The 20,899-nt window shown below is 36.2% G+C and overlaps 1 pseudogene; it reads right to left on the reverse strand.

The window, feature by feature from the left end:
• Nucleotides 1-18,150: 18,150 nt before the first annotated feature.
• Nucleotides 18,151-19,632, reverse strand: LOC114175135 (uncharacterized; annotated as a pseudogene).
• Between the last annotated feature and the right edge of the window lie 1,267 nt (nt 19,633-20,899).

The following is a 20,899-nucleotide window of genomic DNA, read 5'->3' on the forward strand; positions in this document are numbered from 1 at the left end:
AAAGAAGCAATACACAACAATTTATACTGGTTCGATTCAAGATGAATCTACATCCAGTCTTCTCCTAACTCACTTAGGAGGATTCCACTAACACAGATAGGATTCAAGAATTACAAGAACACCTATATAATTCTAGATCCTAAAAACCCAAGAACTTGATTTACCAATCAAGAACTCCCCTTAGGAGCAATGCATCCATGCAATTGCACCTAGATCTCCACTTCACATAGTGAAGCAACTATAATCAAAAATACAATAAACAGAATCAAGAAACGAATACACCTATGTTGTGCAGATTTGACAATATGCTCTTTGATTCAAGCAAGACCCATCATGGTAGAATCAATTAACAATCTTCTTGGATCTGCACTTGAATGATCTTCTAGAATGCTAAATATCTCTGTGTCTCTCAAAAGGCTGTCTCTCAAAAGGAAACTCAGTGATCTGTCAATTTTCTCCAGACTTAAAACAGATTTTAAAAACAGCTTTTATACAAAGTTCTCTTTTGTCATTAATGGATTAGCAATTTACCTAATCGATTATCATGAGTGTATTTTCACTGCCTTAGTGCAATACTCACAACTAATCCATTAGTTAAACAACTAGCCATTCATGTTTGCACAAGCAGGAGTGTAATGGTCCATTGCAGCACAATGCAGGCCTAATTCACAACCTGGTGCAGGCTTGATTTACATCTGATAAAGATAAACTATTAGCCTAATGCACAACCTAACTAGACCAAATCTATTATCTATTCTAATCCAGTAGACATCATCAAAACCATTCTTCATTTATAGGTGAAGTAACTCCCCCTACCAACAATCTCCCCCTTTTTGATGATGTCCAAAACTTGGACTATGATAGGCCTGCCTGCAACACATAAAGCAAACAACAGCAGCGCAAACAACAACAACAGCACATACCATATACCATTAACATTCTCCCCCTTTTTGGACATTAGCTAAAAGATGAGGGGGTGTGATCAAAGCAACAGATTCAGTAGGCAATACAAGACAGCAGAAAAAGTAATATAAACATTCAGTGTAGTGATGTAAGATATTCAAAAAGGGATAATGCAAACAAGGTGCAGTTAACAGCTGCGCATAATAAACAGGATAAACAGAGTATATAACACATTACAGGCCCAAACAAAACAATCCTAGGCTAAGAGAGTTATACTAGGATAACCAAAAAGGAACACACACACCTCAAGGACGACTAGTGATCCTAAGGCCAAGGGATACAACCTGAAGGTCTACAGGGTTGTTAAACAAAAAGCGGGTGTGTGTGGGGAGTAGGCTAAGCTATTCTTCGTCAGTGGCATCTTCAAACTGCTCACTCTCACTCCCTTCTACATTGTCAACAGCGGCTTCAGGATTGGGAGGGTCACGACCAGTGTTGAGTAGAGCCAGTTGTTCTTGGACAGATGTGAGTTGATGCTTAATGGAATCCAACTTGGACGTCCAGGTTTTATGAAGGTCAAGAAGTGTAGTGACCATACGCAACATTTCCTGCTCGTAGTGGGTTCTGGTTGCAGCAGAGGAGGGTTCAACAGTGTCCACAGGGTCATTATTAGGTTCATCTTTGAAGCACCAGGTGGTGCCTCGAAAAGACATTCCCATGTGGTGAAGGGCATTTGCACCAATCAGGCTTGTGTGATTCAGAGCGTAGGAAGCTTCACCAGAGAAATCCACCTTGTAGTGCTCAAGGACTTTGCACACAAGCATAGCGTAGGGCAGAGGGTAATTGGGGAGCTTGATAGCCTTTTGCATCGTGTCAGAGACGACTTCAGACCAATCGACGAGAATGTTGGATTTGAAAGCGTGGATGAGAAAAACATCCTCTGTTGTGAGTTGGGCATGATTGCCGTTGCGAGGAACCAAAATCCAAGCAGTGAGGAACGCGAGCACCCGTTCGTCTTTCTTCATCCCACGGGCGCGAAAGATGTTGTAATTGCGTTTGGCCATAGGATCCCGCAGACAGCCTTGGTAGATGTCTAGACGATTCGCCCCAGGAAACCCTCGATGTGTCGAAATGCTGGCTATGCAGAAACCAACAATGGAGGTCCAAATATTTGGGGTTAAGACAATGTTTACCCCTTTGACGCGCGAAGTGAGAAGATCCTCTTCACAAGTGAGATTTGCGTAGAAAACCCTAACCAGGTCTCGGTAGATGTCACCCGTGAGTTGGACGAACACCTCCAGATGTTGGAAGGAGAGAAGCTCAAGGAAGGCAAAACCATAAGTGCGGAAGAAAGGCAGTTCGACGTGCTTGTGGTTAATGATTTTGCGGTTGCGAAAAGAACTGTTGAAGTTTTCCTGGGCTTATGGATCACTGATCCATCCATCAATGTATGGATCTCTTCGTTTGATGGCCATTCACTTAATGCGCTTGCGAGAGGAGGAAGAAGATGCCATGACAGAGGATTTGTGGGTACAAGGTAACAAACAGAGCAGTGGTGGAAAGGGAAAAGGGAAAACCTAGGGTTTGAGAGATATTAGGGAGTACATTGGGGCTAGAGTTCAGGAATTAATAGTGCTATTAAGTGCAGAGATGTACTTACCTAATGGATTAACGAGAGCCTCTTTAAAAATTAAGGAACAACTAAGTGAGACAAGACTTAACACATATTGGACTCAAAATGCACGATAATGAATTATGGCCAAAGTTAGGCAAACAACTACGCAGATTGGACTAAAAAACACACTAGCAGATGCAGAAACCAAAATGAACCAGGTATGGAAAAAAATGTATGCTAATTATTTATGCAATATGCATGTAACTGGAAATGTAACATAACAGTGTATGTAGGAAGAGTGTGGCAGCCAAAACACATATAGTAGGACATAAAAACAAAACAAAAAACAAAGAAAGATAGAATGGCAGTTTACTAGATGTAGTTAATGAGAGCAAGTGATGTCCACAATGCCCAACTCATTTTTGAGAGTGTAAAACCTTTCCCTGGCCAGAGGTTTAGTGAAGATGTCTGCCAGTTGATGTTGTGTCAATGTACTCAACCTTGCACTCTCCCTTTGACACATGATCCATAATAAAATGGTGCCGGGTCTCAATGTTCTTGGTCTTAGAGTGCATAACTGGATTTTTAGTGAGATTTATTGCACTAGTGTTGTCACATTTTAGAGGAATGTGATCAAGATAGATGCCATAATCCTCAAGTTGATTTTTAATCCAGATAGATTGGGTGCAGCAGCTACCAGTAGCTATATATTCTGCTTCAGTAGTGGAAAGAGCAACACAGGCCTGCTTTTTGGAGTGCCATGAGATTAGAGAGCAACCTAAGAGGTGGTAGGTTCCACTGGTGCTCTTCCTGTCAGTCTTACATCCCCCAAATTCTGAATCACTATATCCTACCAGGGAGATAGTAGAGCCATGAGGATACCACAAGCCTAGGTTTCTAGTGCCTTTAAGGTATTTAAAGATGCGTTTAACAACAGTTAGGTGAGATTCTTTGGGGCAGGACTGAAATCTGGCGCATACACGCACTATGCATAATATCTGGACGGCTTGCAGTGAGATAGAGTAGTGATCCTATCATTCCACGATATTTAGTCTGATCCACTACAGGCCCTGTTTCGTCAGTGTCTAAATAGCAATTTGTAGCCATAGGAGTTGATGATTCCTTGCAAGTTTCCATGTGAAATTTTTTTAGTAGCTCAGTGCAGTACTTAGATTGATGGATGAAGAGTCCATGCTATCCTTGTTTAATTTGGAGCCCTAGAAAGAAGTGCAGCTCCCCCATCATGGACATTTCAAACTCATCTTGCATGTTTTTGGAGAATTCTTTGCATAGAAGAGTGTTAGTTGAGCCAAAAATGATGTCATCTACGTATATTTGAACAAATAGTAGATCATTTTTAGCTTTCTTAATGAAGAGTGTAGAGTCCACCTGCCCTCTTCGAAATCCACTTTGAATTAAGAATTCACTTAGTCTTTCATACCATGAGCGAGGTGCTTGCTTAAGTTCATAGAGTGCCTTTTTTAGCTTATACACATGATCTGGAAACTCATAGTTTGTGAATCCAGGGGGCTGTGCCACATAGACTTCTTCCTTGATAAAGCCATTCAGAAAGGCACTCTTCACATCCATTTGGAAGAGCTTGAATTGTAGTAAGGATGAAATGGCAAGGAGAATTCGGATAGCCTTAAGTCGTGCTACAGGAGCATAGGTCTCATCATAATCAATCCCTTCTTCTTGACAGTACCCTTTGGCTACCAATCTAGCTTTATTCTTAATAATCATACAAGAATCATCCAGCTTGTTGCGAAAGACCCACTTAGTGCCTATGATTTGCTAAGATTTAGTTCTTGGGACAAGATCCCATACATCATTTCTCTTGAATTGATCTAATTCGTCCTGCATTACTAGGAACCAATGTTCATCCTTGAGAGAATCACTCACTGACTTTGGCTCAAGTTGAGAAACAAAAGCTACATTTAGGCAAAACTGGCTTAGCTGCCTGCGGGTGGAGACACCTTTAGAGATATATGATATTGTCAAGGGACATATTTCTAGGCACTATCCAGTCAGCGGGCAGATCTGCTGCAGAGGACGAATTCTCAACTGTTCCAGATGATGAATCTGCTGCTGTTGCAGGCTCAGGTTGTGTCAAATCTGCACATGTGTCATTTAATTATGCATTATTTCTTGGACCAGAGGAATTAGCATGACTGTCAATAATCTCATCAAATGCAACATGAATGGATTCCTCTATAGTTAATGTTCGTTTGTTATAGACTCGATAGGCTTTACTAGTTGAGGAGTAACCTAAGAAGATGCCTTCATCAGCCTTAGGATCAAACTTGCCAAGATTGGATTTACCATTATTTAGTATGAAACACTTGCAACCAAAGGCTTTGAAGTAAGATACATTTGGTTTTCTACCTTTGAAGATTTCATATGGTGTAAGTTTCAAAACAGGTCTGATTAAGACCCTATTCAGCATGTGGCAAGCTGTACTTACAGCATCTGCCCAAAAGTATTTTGGTAAAGAGTTGTCATTGAGCATTGTTCTTGCAAACTCTTCCAAAGATTGATTTTCTCTCTACCACACCATTTTGTTGTGGCGTTCTAGGGGCTAAGAAATTATGTGAAATGCCATGATGTTCACAAAACTTTTCAAAAGATTCATTTTGAAACTCACCCCCATGATCACTTCGAATGGATTTGATTTTCAAATCTTTCTCATTTTCAACAATTTTGGCAAATTTCCTAAAAACTGAGAAGGTGTCACTCTTAGATGAGATAAAGAAGGTCAAAGTAAAGCGAGAATAGTCATCAACAAGTACAAGTGCATAATAATTTCCTCCTAAGCTTCTGGTCCTAGATGGCCCAAACAGGTCCATATGTATTAGTTCTAATAGATTAGAGGTGGAAATATGCTATTTTGACTTGAAAGATGTCTTTACTTGTTTACCTTTTTGGCATGCATCACACAACTTATCTGACTTAAATTTTATGCCAGGCAAACCAATGACTAAATGCTTTGACACAAGCTTATTTAGGTGACCCATATGTATGTGTGCAAGTCTTTTATGCCAGATCCAAGGTTCATCATTTTTAGCAAATAGCCAAGCAATTGAATCAAATGAAGTGTTTTCAAAGTCCACCATGTATATGTTCTGAATTCTTTTTCCAACAAACACCAGTTCATTTGTGGATGCATGACAGATTAAACAGTGATTGGCTTCAAAAGTTACTTTCAGATTCTTATCACACAGTTGGCTGATACTAAGTAAGTTATGCTTGAGTCCATCAACTAACAAGACATCCTCAATTTCCACAGTTTATGAGGATCTTACCTTACCAGAACCAAGAATTTTACCTTTGTTGTTGTCACCATACGTGACATGTCCACTTACTTTGTGTGAGATTTTGCTGAATTTCGTGCTATCACCTGTCATGTGTCTTGAACAGCCGCTGTCCAGATACCACATTGACTCCTTAGCTTCAGCATGTTCCTGCAAAATAGATTATTTTGATGAAGCAGGTACCCAGACAAACTTGGGTCCTCTTGTGTTAGACTGTGTTGCAGTGCTTTTGGGCACCCATTTGAATTTACCTTTAGGAATCCCACTGTTTCTAAAGTAACACGAATTAGAAAAATGGCCAGGTTCAGAACAATAGGTGCAGATAATGGAGGATGGTTTACTGATGTTGAGGAAATTTCTACTCGATAATCGATTAGGGTTGCCACTGTAACCAATTCCCTTTTTATTCAGCACACTCCTTTGAGATCCTAGAACAGCATCTAGGTTGGATCTTCCTAGGGTGAATTTTGATAGGGTTTTCATTAAGTACTCTATCTTTTCTAGCTGTCCTGGACAGTACTCACATTTGGACCTGGGATGCTTTTCAGATTTTTCTAATTTTTCCAAGCAAGTTATTAGATTCTCATTTTCCTCTTCTAACTATTTTATCCTACCCTCCAGCCATTTAATCTCTCCTTTTTGCTTGCTATTTGACTTTTGCAGTTTTGTAGCTTTCTTATGCAGTTCATTAAATGCATCAAACAGTTCATAGTAATTATTTTCCTCATGTTCAGATGTGAAACTACTCACCCTGCTTTTGGATGATTCTGCTTTAGCCATCAGACACAAATTATTTTCCTCTTCAGTGCTGTCATCAGATTCACTGGATGTGTGTAAGACCCGTAGAATTTAATTAATTAAATAAATAATTAATTAATAAATACGGGAGGGGTAATAATTATGACATTAAATTATGATTGGTATGACGTGGAAAAGTGCTAGCTCATATGGTTGAGAGCACTTTGATTGTGCGAGAGGACTTGGGTTCGAGTCCTATGTATGCTAACTTTTGATGTTATGGTTTTGTTATTTAAATTTATGAAAACATGTTCTTGTATATTATGATAATTGAATTATTATTCCTAGCATGAAATATGGATTGGTTAAATGGTTTGATATTGATTGGGCAATTGCATGGTTATGGGTTCAAGTCATGGAGAACTTACATTAAACTTTATATTTTTGGCATTTTTGGTCTTGACGTGAATATGGAAAGGTGGGGAGGAAACCTAAGTGAGTGGGCAGACAAAGGAGGCTGGAAGGGCAGCCAAGGGAGGGATTGAATGGCACATTATGTCTTATTCAATGCCATTTTCGTTTTAGTAATTAATCCCTTAGTTTAGGCACACTTTAAAAGGGAAAATTAGGTTAAGGGCTAAGGTTTTGATAATCTGATAAACTATACCTAAAGAGAGAGCGAAAATCTGAGAGAGTGTGAGAGGTTTTGGGTGAATTTACGTGGCTGAATAGGGAGGAAGCAAGGAAGGTGGGTGATCAAGGGGGATCCTACAAATTGTCAAGCTTTAGCGAAGGAGAACCAGGTTAGGGGAGCTGAACCACGTCTTATATTGTTTATTTCATAATTATATGACTGAAAATATGTGTGTTTTACTGAATCTGTATTATTGGATTGAAGACGCTGAGTTCTGGAAATTTTCCAGAAACCGCCTGGCGGGCTGTTCATAGCCGCCAAGCGGCGCATGCAGAGAATGCCTATTCTGGGTTCCTGGGAAGGAACCGCCTGGCGGTACATACCCGACCGCCAGGCGACACATGGGGATTTCACCAATTTCTGGAATTTTAGTATGAATTGCCTGGCGGTAATGGTCAACCGCCAGGCGACGCGAGTTAGTGTTAGCGACATTGGTATATTCTGGGTTCTAGGGTGAGTATGACTGGATAGAAAGTCATAAGTAAATGTTAGGGGGTGATCTGACATGTGTTTTATTGAATTGTAACGTAATTGAAGTCGTAAATTGATGGAACAGTGTACAAGAACTCTAGGGTTGAATGTTGGGATTCCATTAGTTATGATTCGAAATGGGATACTGGTAGAGTATAGTGGGATTAATCGATCATTGTATTTGAGTTCGAATTATCTTGATTGTGTTGGAATATGAGCGGGGACTGATGAGGAGTCGCGTAGTAGGAAGAATGGTGAAGTCAGTGACGTTGGGGCGAATCTGGAAATACCCAGATGGTATGCACCGCCTGGCGGTACGAGGATTTCCGCCAAGCGTCGACGCAGACATTGTAACCAGGTTGGATGAAACCAATGTTGGAGAGTTGGGGGTTTGTTCTGGAAGGAAGTGGTTCAGTATGGTGGAATAAGTGTTGGGAAATCCATGGGTCACGAATTGTTTTTCTGCCTTGATTGTGGTCACGTATGTTGGGTATGTTTTATGAATTAACGAGCTCAAGAAAGGCCTGAGATGTTGAACTAATTTTTCTAATGTGGGTATTAGTAATTTGGTTGCTTGGGTTCATGGTACTGCTTGAAATAAGTCTTAGAATAGGGACAGTTGGAATTGGGGAAAATAAGAATGACACCCAACCATGGGTGAGTTCCTTGGCTTGTAATTATTTTGTGGAGAGTTGTAGTAGAGAGGGAAAGTGGTAAAGTTTCATCTAAGTGAACAGTACCATGCCCTGAGCTAGGAGTATAATGGATTGAGGATGGGTGTGAGGGCAAGATGCGAAGAGTAATTGACCAAAACCAGTACTGCATAAGTACTGATACGGCGCCTGGCGACAGAGTTAGGTCCACCAGGCGGTAGAGAGACAACAGTGGGGTTCTGGTGCAGGAGGCGCCTGGCTGCAAGGGGGTTCCGCCAGTCGATGGCGAAGAAATTCGTGGTCTCTGGAACAGCGTCCGCCTGGCGGTGGAAACGGTTTTGCCAGGCGGTAGTTGCAGAATTTGTGATTTATGGGGCGCTTGGCGCCTGGCGGTACGTGTCCCCCGCCAGGCGGTCTGGAAGCTGTGGCGCCTAGCGGTATGTGTCCCCCGCTAGGCGATTTAGCTGCTGTAAGCCCTAGTTGTTAGACTTCACAGGGTGTTCTACAAGGCTTCTGGTAGTGCTTTAGAGGTGAGGTTGCTGGAGTTCCTTGAGTTGTGGCTCGGAACGTATCCCTTGAGTTGTGGCTCGGGATAGGGGTTAAGCACGTGGTATTCCTTGAGTTGTGGCTCGGAATAGCATCTCTTGAGTTGTGGCTCGGGATGGCGGAGGAACACGAGAAACCCTTGAGTTGTGGCTCGGGTTGGCGAGTGTTGCCGGTATGAGTGTGCTGGTTGTGGCCAGTACGGATGGGTCCAGATAGATTGCCCTCCTCAGTTGTTGGCTGACGAGTTTGGTAGTCTTAGGATGATACGGGCTTTGTTCGTATATGGGAACTCTACCTGGCGTTGCGGTGTATAATCCGTAGCATGTTTTCCCGCACGTGCTCTATCGGTTGTGGCCGATAGGTATGGCAGCAAGTCACCTTGAAGTAATCAGCAGTCGAAGTAGAACACGAATAAACGTATTGGAGATCGAATTGAGGGAATAAAAATATAGGGCAATGTGGAAAGTTAATTTAAGTGATGTTATGTGTATGTATACTGATTTATATATATATATATATATATATATATATATATATATATATATATATATATATATATATATATATATATATATGTTTATAGCTTTGTATATATATGTGTTTTATCTGCTAAGCTCACCCTATCTGCGTGTGTGTGGCGATGATCGTGTACGCGGTACACGGGAGCAGATGTTGGTGATGCAGGTGGCTCTGGTGCAGCTTAGTCGCGGAGAGGGGATTGATTTGGGGAAACTTTTACTTGCATTACTTTGTTTTAGAAACATTTGTAAACCCGGATGGGTGACTTAATAATATTGTGGTTTTAATTATGTAATGGACGTTCTAAATTTTTATCCGCTCAATTAATAAAGCTTTAAATTTTCCCGCGTTTTGGGAAAATGAGGTATTATTAAACGTGCTGTCTTATTTATTCCATTTATTTATTATAAATTAGTAATATCCTGACGGGATGTTACAATGTGCTAGAATCATTTTCTTCCCAGGCAATGTAAGCTTTCTTTTTCTTCAGGTGCTTCTCTGCCTCATTTTTCTCTTCCAATTTCTGCTTCATCTTCAGCACAGGGCAATCTGCCTTGATGTGTCCTGTCTTGCCACACTCATAGCAGGTTTGAGTGCCAGATCTGGACTGCTTCTTGTTTCTTGCATGACTATTATTAGTTTTATTCTTATACTTCAGAAATTTTGAGAACTTTTTCACCATTAAGCTCAAGGCTTCATTGTCAGAGTTTCCATCATTGGAGTCATCTGCAGGATCTGCTTTCTTCAGTTTTGCTGCAGATTTTACAGCACTCTTCAAAGCTATTGTGTGCCTTTTTTCTCCATCCTATTTTGCCTTGAGTCTTCCAAGTTCTAGTTCGTGTTCTCTCAGCTTCCCAAAGAGTGTGGCTATGTTCATGCTAGTGAGGTCTTTGGATTCTGAAATAGCAGTAACTTTGGGTTGCCATGTCCTGTTTAAGCTCTTCAAGATCTTGATGTTGAGCTCTTCTTGTCAAAGGTCTTGCCAAGAGCTAAGAGGTGATTTACTATATGTGTAAATCTCTTCTGTACATCACATATGCTTTCCCCAGTCTCCATTCAGAACATTTCATACTCTTGAATGAGAGTATTTTTCCTTACTCTTTTAACCTCATCCATGCCCTCATGGGTGACTTCCAAGACATCCCACATCTCTTTGGCTTATTCACACACAGAGACCCTGTAAAATTCATCCAATGTTATTGCAGAAGATATAATATTCTTGGCTCTCACATCATAATGTGCCCTCTTATTCTCATTAGGGGTCCATTGTGAGAATTATTTAGGAAAAGTCTCTCCATCCACTATTTTAATTGGTTTAAAAGGTTCATTCATCACTGCATCCCATACACTTTTGTCTACTGATTCAAGAAAGATTTTCATTTGAATTTTCCAGAATGGATAGTTTTCCCCAACAAACAGAGGGGGCCTCTTAATGGATGCCCCTTCAACAAAGGTTTTAGATGTATTAGACATAACAGGATCTTTCTAATCGATTAGCGTGCGATTAACCAACTCTGGTGCCAATTATTAAAAATAGATATGTCTAATTATCTTAACCACGAAGGGATCTGAATTGATTAATGAGCTTTTCTCTGTCAAAGGTGAATCTTGAAGAAGACTTTAAGTTTTAAATCTCAATTAATCAATTTCGCAGTTCTTGGTTAATGGACTGTTTTAACTCAATCAAGAAAGATTGTGAGAGAAAAGAAAGAACCAATACACAACAATTTATACTGGTTCGATTCAAGATGAATCTACATCCAGTCTTCTCCTAAGTAACTCACTTAGGAGGATTCCACTAACACAGATAGGATTCAAGAATTACAAGAACACCTATATAATTCTAGACCCTAAAAACCCAAGAACTTGATTTACCAATCAAGAACTCCCCTTAGGAGCAATGCATCCACGCAATTGCACCTAGAGCTCCACTTCACATAGTGAAACAACTGTAATCAGAAATACAATAAACAGAATCAAGAAACGAATACACCTATGTTGTGCAGATTTGACAATATGCTCCTTGATTCAAGCAAGACCCATCATGGTAGAATCAAGTAACAATCTTCTTGGATCTACACTTGAATGATCTTCCAGAATGCTCAATATCTCTGTGTCTCTTAGAAGGCTGTCTCTTAGAAGGAAACTCAGTGATCTGTCAATTTTCTCCAGACTTAAAACAGATTTTAAAAACAGCTTTTATACAAAGTTCTCTTTTGTCATTAATGGATTAGCAATTTACCTAATCGATTATCGTGAGTGTATTTTCACTGCCTTAGTGCAATACTCACAGCTAATCCATTAGTTAAACAGCTAGCCATTCATGTTTGCACAAGCAGGAGTGTAATGGTCCATTGCAGCACAATGCAGGCCTAATTCACAACCTGGTGCAGGCTTGATTTACATCTGATAAAGATAAACTATTAGCCTAATGCACAACCTAACTAGACCAAATCTATTATCTATTCTAATCCAGTAGACATCATCAAAACCATTCTTCATTTATAGGTGAAGTAGCTCCCCCTACCAACAACGGTAATGAACCGTGACTGCCATGTGTCACTTCGTCATTTTTTTATTTTTTATTTTTAAAGAATTGTCCTCATGTCAACCCAGTAGCATGTCATGTGTTAGATTCAATGTTTTATATTCAATTTGATCATATATTCGTTATTTTTGTTCAATTTAGTCTCAATTATTTTTAAAATAGAGCAATTTTGTCTCTCTCCCAATTGAGACCAAATTTAATTTTCATATAAAGGTTATAATAATGTTTTCATTAAAATTCATATTTTATTAACTATTTTTTGTTTAGGGTTACAATTAGTTTAAAATTAGAACGAAAATTTTAAGGATGAGGATTAACACCATTGATCTAAAAGTTTAAGAGGTTAAAAATTACATAATCACATAAAGTAATAGTGTTATTCCCCACTTTTTAACCTCTTAAAATTTTAGATCAATGGTGTTAGTCTTCATCTTTAAAATTTTCATTCTAATTTTAAACTAACTATAACCTTAAATAGAAATATTTAATAAAAACGTGACTTTAAATAAAAACATCTTTATACAATTTATATAGAAATTAAATTTGGTCTCAATTTGGACAGAGGCAAAATTGCTACAATTAAAAAAAATGGGATTAAATTGAACAAAAATAACAAATATAAGGATCAAATTAAATATAAAAATTGACTCTGATTAGTGGCACGCTGTTGTGTTACACTACTAGAAATTCTCATATTACATGAGATTTTTCTTGTAAATTTGTTAAAAAAAATTGTAAGAAAAGACTTTTTTCTGCCATTTTTTCTAAGAATCTTAATTGGCAGGTAATTCCTTCGTGGGTAATCATTTCCTACAAAATTTTAAAATTTGCAAGTATTTCCTACAAAATTTGTTGCTAAAAGTGTTTTATACAAAATATTTTGCAAAAAAATTGGTAGCAATTTCTTATAATTTTTTTCACAAAGAAATTTATAAGTATTTCCTACGAAAAAAATTTCAAAACAAAATTGACATGAAATATGAGTTTTTTTAGTAGTGTTAGCACGTGAACATTTTTTCACAAATTAAAAAATTAAAAAAAATAGAAAAAATTAAAAACAAATTAAAAAAATTAATTTAAAAGACGTTAGCAAAAATAGACCAATTGAACAAATTAACAAAAATTAAGACCTGATTGAAAAAAAAAAAATATTATGACTAAATTGACGTGATCGAAAGAAAATAGAAACCAAATTATATACTTTAACCTTTATATAATATGTGGCTAGGGATGTCAACGGGGTGGGTATGGTATGAGTAGTAGCTCCTCCGTACCTTACCCGCTGGATAAATATTCGTCCCGTACCCATACCCATATTCATCAAGTATCCGTTATGCGGGTACCTGCCTATTTTTTTCATGTCCGCGGGTATTCACGGGTACTTACGGGTATTTACAAAATTATTTAAAAGAAATATTTAATCATAAATTCAAATAAAATAAATAAAACACATCATTGTCATAAGTTTTAAATAAAGTTCAAATAAACTCAAGTTCATATAAGTCCAAATAATTATAAAAGTAAATATAAAATGATGTTCAACACAATTAATTAGTGTTTTTAGTGTTTTGATCAACAAGTCCACTTTCTCCCATTGATTCCTGAAAAATAAAGAAAATAAACAAATAATAAACTTCAATTGTCACGTGCCAAATATTCTTATTTTGATTCCATCATTTGACAACAAGCATACTATAAATGTCACTGTCTATATTGAGTTTGATGTATATGCCTAATTTTAAAGAAAGAAAAGAGAAGAATGTCAAGGGGTGTACCTGGAAGAAGACAACGTACCAATACTTGAAGCTGGAAGAATGAAGACTGGAAGAATGAAGACAGAAGACAAGATATGCAGCTTAGAAAAAATTAGGTCATAATATTTTTTACTAATATATATATATATATATATATATATATATATATATATATATGAGGGTATTTTTGTGATTTAAAGTTTAGCGGGTACAAATATCCACGGGTACAGATACTATGATACTTGTAACTACGGGTAGCGGGTATCTATTTTTAATATTTGTTTCCTACCCGTTACGGATTTTATCTGCGGATACCCGTAAATAAAGATTTTTTTGACATCCTTATACGTGGCCATTTCCACGTGATCAGGTTACTGTTCAAGGAATAATTTAACTTGTGTAGATTGATTCATAAGATTTTCCTTTTCATGTAAAATATTTATATGGTATCATTGATTACATTCCTAATCTTTTGTATAATAAACATTTTCAATGAATCTGGACTAGTACAAGTTTAAACACATTACTATTTTTAACCACTACTTAATGACTAGTTCCTTTCACGGGTAAGTTTATAATCTATAAAGTTTAACTTGAAGCTTGTTTAAATTATATTATTATACTTAATAGGATAATTTGTTCCTAGAACATTGTGGTGTGACGTCAACCCCATACAATACAACTGTCATTTTCCACATGAAATTTTAGAATTTTTTTGGATAAATGACAAATTCCATAATGGTACTTTTTAAAAAAAAATATATGAAAAGTAACATGTATGAGTTTATCTAATGATATAATTTGATCAAGATAAAAAGGTTTTATGTACGACTAATAAAATGTCAAAATTTCAATTAATGATATAATTTGATCAAGTTTCATGTCCTCTTTTATCAATAAAAAAAAGAAAAAAGAAAAAAAGTATGTCTTACAAGACAAATTCAAATCATCAAGGTATAAAAAAAAATACATTGTTTGATAAATTTAAAAGAAAAATAGAAATTTAGGATCCATAAGAATAATTTAATTATTTAAAATTAACTAATTGTAAATCAACTTCAAATTTATTTTGTTGATTTTGAAATGGCTTAGCTTTTTCCTTAATTTCTTTGGCCTTTTAAGAGGTGTCTTGTATGTTAGAGGTGTCTCGTCGTACAACAACCAATCATTGTCCACCATATTTAGTCTTTAAATGACCCCATCAAGAACAATAAAAGACTTACAAATATCCAAAAGACCCTTCTTCCAACCATCGAGACACATGTAAAAGCTTTCAAATCTTGGTTGAAAGTTGGGAATTGGCTCAGTTAATTTAACTTACAAGTTGTTCCACTCCCAACTCTCTTCAATTCTACCATGTAGTCAAATAGAAGTGAATATTGTTTAGCTCTATCTTCGTCTAGTACTTCCAATGCTTCGTGCTTGGCTTGCAAAGCTGTCCATGGACTGATTCTAGTGTTGTGAGAGTTCTTAATGTCACCCATTATCTGGTTTGCTGACATATTTCCCACATTTCTAGATTTATCCATCACAATTTTATGATGTACATTAACTAGTGTTTTAACTCAGAAGCTATGACATGAACCAACTTTACTAACCAATATCATGAACCCACATTTTTTTTGGCAAAAAACTCTAATTCAAACTCTATCATTTTTCACAAATTCAACTTGTCTACCATTAAAAAATGCATGCTCTCTAATTGTTTGTTGAGCTTCTTTCAATGAATAAAATTTCATTCTAATTTTAAACTTAGTCTTTACTCTCATATAATCACTTTTGTACTTGGAGAAGTTGTCATCCCCTTGAATATCACTACCCAAATCTTCACTATTGTATTCCTCATCTAGTTGATGCTCCCTCACACTTTTATTTTCTTGGAAACCACCAAGACCAATGCGCATTCAACCCCCTCGTTTAGACCCTTTTTAAATCTTTCGACGAATTGTCTCTATATTTCAAAACATCGTCAATGTTTCTACGAGGTCTATCATCCATCCTAAAACCATCATCTTTATCTTCACATAGCTCTACATCACTACCATCCAAACCCACATCTTTAACTAACCCATGTTCATCAATCTCAACACCCTCACCAATCTCACCCTAATGCTCTTCAGCCTCACCTTCCACACCAACCTCACCCTCTTCATCAATCTCAACACCCTCACTTTCAACCCCACCACTTGTACCACCTTTAATAAACTCTACAAACTCAATGTTTTGTGTTTCGTTAATTATATGTTCAACATAAATATTTATTTTGTTTCTACTTTGCTTTGCATAATTGGCTAACTCAATGGCATCCTTGTCCAAAATAAGGAGTTTTAAATCCCTATCCATGGTTCCCTTACTAGGTTTCCACCATAACTTGAATTCACCAACATATTTAAATTCCCTTGCAGTACCTACAACTTCAAAATAAGACCACATATCTAGATCAACATTATGTATCCTATGTTCTCCCTACCCATGTAACACAACTTCTTAGGCCTAAAAAATTTACCTATATGGTGAATTGTTATAGAAAATCCAATTTCCTATAGTATCAAAAATTAATTCAAACAATATATGACAAATCCCTAATTACAATAGGTTTCAAACAATGTCAAAAATTGATTCAAACAATGTAAAAAACTCCAACCAATATATGTATCAGAACATTAAATCCTTAATTACAAATAGTTTCAATCATAAATGACACAAATATAACAACCAATATTCAAATTAACTCCAATAACATCACTAAATCCCCCCAATTTATCCTTTAAAAAATCAAAAAACTATAATAAACATACATTTATTTTCGCAAAATGAAAACCCTAGTTATCGTTGTCTCAACTCTTACACTCGCAATTGTAGTGGCACACCACCCTCTCACTAGCTGCTAGTGCGTATGAACAACAAAATACAATATCGAAGTCGCATACGTACACAACCCTCGTAGTCGCACACCACCTTCACATATGCTTCTTTTAATAATGACAAAGCTTCAATAGTTTGAAGAAACAAATTCAAACACGTGTTTTTTAAAACCTAAAAGAAAGAAATTAAAAGTACATGTTTTTTAAAACCTAAATAATCACACCTATGAAATCAAATATAGGCCACGTCATCTATCTGTTTGTCAACTCATCATAAACTTAACTTTGTTTAAAATGAGGGATCTTTTCTAATCATTTCAAAAGTCTAGGGATCATTTTTATATAAACTTTGACAGAGGGATAATTTTCAATTTTTCATATAAGTATAGGGACTAAAAACATATTTAACCCATTAAAATTTAAATAATACTTCATCACATGCGTTAGTTATAATAAGGAACATAAATCTTATAAGCAAAGAAAATATATAATGAGGCAAACCATCACCTTGTTGTGGACCCCACACTTATGCATTCTTTAACATATATGATAAACACCATAAGCAATAAGGCTCACCTGAATTTTGCCCCAATAAAATGTCATGCCACTTTAAATGCATCGTGCCTACAATTTACTATCCAACTGAGAAAACAAAAGGCTAGGGAAAAGCCCACAATGTCGTTCCTAAAATCTAAACACATGTCCAATTTCTTGGTTTTTTTGTCATTTCAAACTCGAAAATACTTTAATTAATCCTTGCTTTGCGTGTTTTTTTGTTGTTTTGGTCATTTGCAAAGGCCTATGTTATGTCCTTTCCAAGAGATGTGGAAAAACCGTTTTTGTCCATTGTTTATATTTTAAGACATGGAGATTTGAATGTATTTTTTAGTCATTTCAAATTTTTGACCCACTTCTTTGTTGCTTGCATAGTGTACAAAATCCGGATAATATAATATTACTCATCTTGGTATTGTTGTAGTCGTGAATTGGCCTGGTTTTGTTGTCTTTTACGATTTAGCCTCTATTGTACGATTTGTATCGAGTGTGTCTTCTTGGCGCAAATATTGTAAGGGTGAAACTTATAAAAGGCTTCATTTGCTATATTTTATGTTGTTTGTTGGATTTTGTTTTTAGGCTTTATTGTTGTTTTCTTTTGTATGTGTTGTATTTGTTGAATGCATGTAATGGGTGTAATTATTTGATGATTAGAGATGAAAAAAGGTAATATTCTTCCATTTGGAGCTCCATCTTCCTTAAGGCTTTTTGACTATGGGATTTGTTACTTCCTTGTAGAGGACTGAAGTAATCTTTAGGTTCAAATAAACCTCAAACTCCACGAACACAACTTGGGTACTCAGGTCTTCCAATGGACCTTGTGAGTATATCGTCCCAACTAGTGGCGGATCTTGACCAACATTGTTGGGGGAGCCCAAATAATACATCCAAAATTTATACATTTCATTATTGTCACTAACACAATAAAAATGAATACGTAACTTAGTATAACGATAACTAAAAAAGAAATCACAAATATCTAAAAGATTGCCCTTCGTTCCTTCAGATCCCTAAACTCATCAATAATTGAATCAGAACTAAAATTTTCAGCTATTTCTTTTTCAATGTAAATAATCATATTGTCGGCAAGAAATTCATCTTCCATTTTATTCCGCAATCTTGTTTTGATAATCTTCATTGCAGAAAATGATCTTTCTGTTGTAGCTGTAGAGACAAGAAGAGTTAAAATAAGACGAATTAAACGATCAATCAAGTAGAATGTCCTTGACTTTCTTGTTCTTGCCAAAGATTAACATAATTCAAGCATAGTTGATAAATTCTTCAAATCTGGATGGTTAGGAGCATCAATAATAAAATGTTGAAGTTGAAATTTTAAACTAATCTTCTCTTGCTCACTAAAATCTAAAGGATAATCTTTGTTCACAAGAGTGCATATATCCTCAATGTTAAAAGCTTTATAAGCATCCTTAGGAATTAAAGCATTGCTTAGAGTTAAAAGTTCCATTGTTTGCTCACTAAACCTGTCATTTAATTCTTGCAACTCCTTGTCCACTGTAACAAGAAATATATTCACCCTAAAATGATGTTCCATAGTCACATGATCTTTTTGATGTCGAGAACGGCCATGACGTGCAACATAAGTAGAATTAAAATCAGGAATATCAATGTCATGTTGTTCACAAAAGAATACCACACCTTTCAATAGATTTTGCCAACCATCCTCCCTCAACTTTTGAATCAAAATTTTAGTAGAACAAACCAATTGCATAACATTCAATATATCCTGAGATTGTTTCTGTAAAGCTTGGCAAAGACCATCAGTAATTCCCATAATCTCTTTCATCATGTGTAAAACTAATATGAACTCAAATGAAGACAACATATTCAATGCAGCATCAGCATCACCCCTTTGAGAATAAGTTGATCCATCAACAATAATTTTTTGAAGAACCAGACAAGATGCATTATATAGCTTCATCATACTACAAATGGAATAAAAATGCGAGCTCCAACGAGTATCACCAACTTGTTTTAAAGTGCCAATTTGATTTTTTCCTTTACCATTTTCAAGTTCACCCATTTCTAACAATTGAGTTATTCCATCTAATTCAATAGCTTGTAACTCATCATGACGTTTACTAGAGGAACACACAACATTTACAATAAAAGCCAAATTTGAAAAAAATTGATGAACTAGAATGACCTCTCTTGAAACAGCCACCAAAGCAAGTTGTAGTCTATGAGCAAAACAATGCACATAATAAGCATAAGGATTATCATTGAGAAATAATGCTTGCAACCCATTCCATTCTCCCCTCATATTACTAGCACCATCATACCCTTGACCGCGGATATTGGAAACATCAAGATTATGCCTAGAGAGAACGACACTCAATTCTTTTTTTAGAGTGGCGGTTGTTGTATCCTTAACATGCACAATATCAAAAAATCGTTCTTGTATATTACCATCCTTATCTACGAATCTCAAAACAATAACCATTTGCTCTTTTTTAGATTCATCACGTGCTTCATCAACAATTATGCAAAATTTAGAATCTCCAATTTCTTCTCGAATGTGACTTCCTACATTTGCTCTGGTGTTTCCTCGTGGCCTCTAAATGCACAAGCTTGAAATGCGAGCCAACGAATTGTGTCAATAGAGGTTTTGAGCCATAAACGATTCTTGCAGACTTGTCTGAACTTTGAATATTTATAATGTTATTAATGTGCATAGATTGATTCAACAAGTCTTCACAAGCTTTCATTGCACTGTTATGCGGTGAGCAAGGACTATCTCCAATGTGGTTGAGAAATGCACATCTTTTTCTCGCATTAACCTTTCTCCATGATCTAAAACCTTGTTTAGTAAACACATCTGATCCAAAACGACCATATGGCTTTGAACTAAATAGATAACATGTCAAACAATAAGCTCCATCATTAGCCGGGGAATACTCTAGCCAATAAGGAAACATTTTAAACTAACTAGATTGAAATCTCCTTGGATGTTTTTCCTTAGAATAAGGATAGTTTTCAAGTTGCATTTGATATAGACCCCATTTTAAATAAGCTCTTCAAATCTCATCTCTTTGACTCATTGGATATTCCCATATTTGAAGACGTTTTCCTGGATCACGTTCCAAAGAATTAATATGAAACTCCTCACCTATAATTTTTTGAACCTTAAAAGGGGGCTCCTCTGACTGAACAATTGGAACATCAGTATCATGATTCAGAATATTTGGAAGAGTTGAATTTGTCCTGTTTTCATCTTCACGGGTAGCTTCCCTTTTATCACTTTTAAAAAATGAATCTATTCTTTTATTCTTCATCAATATACCTATTTAAAAAATACTAAAAATGATTTATCATAATCTAATAAAAAATTGAGAGACATAAATACCAAAAGAAAATTCGATGATAATCAAACCACACTTAAAATTCAATTATAAAAAACACACAGTACAATCATTTTTTCTTCTATGTTGATAAAATAAAAAATTAATATAAAAGAGGCTCATTAAATAAATTATTAAACTAATATTTCACTATCAAGTGAGACAAAAGAGAATTACCTTCTTTATTTCTTCGAGGATGGAAGAGAACAGTTGAGATATGAAAGCAAAAATAATTGATCTTTTTCTCTTCAAAAACAAAAGAAAATAGGTAAGAATGGAAGATGAGAACAATTTGTAAGAAATTCAAGGCATAAACATATAAAAGTGGCTCATTAAATAAATTATTGAATTAATATTTCACTATCAAGT

Source organism: Vigna unguiculata, chromosome 3 (assembly GCF_037176805.1).
Source record: "Vigna unguiculata cultivar grain cowpea cultivar isolate G323 ecotype 2 chromosome 3, ASM3717680v1, whole genome shotgun sequence".
Taxonomy (NCBI): domain Eukaryota; kingdom Viridiplantae; phylum Streptophyta; class Magnoliopsida; order Fabales; family Fabaceae; genus Vigna; species Vigna unguiculata.